Raw genomic sequence first — 1,564 nt, 5'->3', positions numbered from 1 at the left:
CGGGGCGGAAAGGGGCGGTGCGGGCGCTTAGCGCGGGGCAGGGGCGGGGGCGCCTGCTGCAGCGCCTACCCCGCAGTAGGGCAGGCGGGGGGCCGTTTGCCCATTGGCTGCCCCGGGGCGACAAGGGGGCGAGGCCGGGCACGTCCCGGGCGGGCAGAGCCTATCCCGGGTTAAAGCAGGGGTGGGGGTTAACCCCGGGCTTCGGGCTGCCCGGCGGGGGCGGGGGCGGGGCCAGGCGTGCGTGGGACAGAGCGAAGCGGGGTCACTTTGCCGCGGGGGGGGGGTGATGTGTGTCCGCTCTGCGGGGCAGCTCGTGCCCCTTATCCCGGGTTAAGTTAAGTGAGTTTAAGTGGGGCCCCGGGCCCCCTCCGTTGCATATCAGAGACCCTGTACTGCTGCGGCCGGGGGAGGCTCCCCTCGAGCTGAGCCCTGCAGCGGGGCTGGGCCCGGCAGCTCGCGGCCCTGGGGCGGTAGGGACGCGGCCCCCGCGCCGGGCGGGGAGGGACGGGGGACTCTGGCCCCGACGCCCCGCGCCGGCTTCTCGGGGGTTTGCCCCGAGCCCGGTGCAGCGAACCGCTCACGTATTTGCCTCCCCTCCCCGGCAGCCGGGCCGCGAGCCCCCCCCGTTGGCCTGGGCGCTGCCGAGACTGAGGGGGCTTCAGCTCCCCGCTGCCGCCCGAGGGCGCGGAGCTGGTCTGCCCCCGAGGACCGCCGGGCAGCTAGCGCGCGGGGAAGGGGGGCTCTGGGGTCCTGCCGTCGCGGGTGTCTCCTTTGGGGTAGATCCCTGCCGCGGGTTCCCCATCCGAGGGGGGTTCGTGGGGCGTGCTTTGCGGTCGATGGCTGCGTTAGACAGGGCAGGCGAGGCCTCTTTTGGCGCGGGGCAGCCTGCCCCTCCGGCGAGGGTCGGGGTGCCGGGGCAGGGCTGGTACCCCCGGACGCCTGGGGGGACCGAGGGGCGTGGAGCGGTCTTCCTCCTCCCCTGCCGACGGCGCCGAGGGGTGCGCGAGGGCGGGGGCCGCATCCCGGGTGTCTTGCACCCTCGGGGTGCCGTCCCGGAGCGTAGAAGAGGGGCCCGGCTCCACCTGGCCACTTGGCTAGCCCAGACGGGCAGGGCCCGGCAGCCGGGTGCGCCGGAGGGTGCTGCTTTTCCAGCAGCGGTTTGGTTTCTTGCAGCAGATCTCCTGTGCTGGCTGCCCGGGGCCTGGGCAGATCCCAGCCGCTCGCCCTGGGCTCGCGCCCTGGCACGGCCTGGGTCCGGGGCTGGGAAGCCTTTGAAGGGACAAGTCACGCGGCACCAGCGAGTGCCGTCTCCGCCGTGTTGTTTTTCCTCTGGGGCAGGGGCAGGGGCAGGGGCTGCAGCCCTCCCTGTCCCTCCCTCCCCCTGGGTGGAGAGAGCTGGGCTGGGAAATAAAAGGAAGCAGGAGCTCGGTGGAGCGCGCGGCGCAGCCCAGCCCAGGACCAGCCGAGGTGCCTCCAGGCGCAGGCAGAGTATCTCCTCTCTTTTCCACCTCGGGGAAGCGCGGGGGGCCCAGCAGCCCCAGGGCTTGGGGTGGGGGCGAGAGGC

The 1,564-nt window shown here is 73.9% G+C and overlaps 1 protein-coding gene across 1 annotated transcript in view; it reads left to right on the top strand.

Moving 5' to 3' along the window:
- Positions 1-1,409: 1,409 nt before the first annotated feature.
- LOC109307409 (selenoprotein Pb-like) overlaps positions 1,410-1,564 on the top strand; it is a 4,686-nt gene continuing 4,531 nt past the window's right edge. The window contains exon 1 of the mRNA XM_019531330.1: positions 1,410-1,483. The gene's annotated coding sequence lies outside the window, so the exon portion shown is untranslated. The remainder of the gene's footprint in view (positions 1,484-1,564) is intronic.

Source organism: Crocodylus porosus, unplaced genomic scaffold, assembly GCF_001723895.1.
Source record: "Crocodylus porosus isolate Cpor-Errol unplaced genomic scaffold, CroPor_comp1, whole genome shotgun sequence".
Classification (NCBI taxonomy): domain Eukaryota; kingdom Metazoa; phylum Chordata; order Crocodylia; family Crocodylidae; genus Crocodylus; species Crocodylus porosus.
This window is presented reverse-complemented; position numbering and strand designations above follow the sequence as displayed.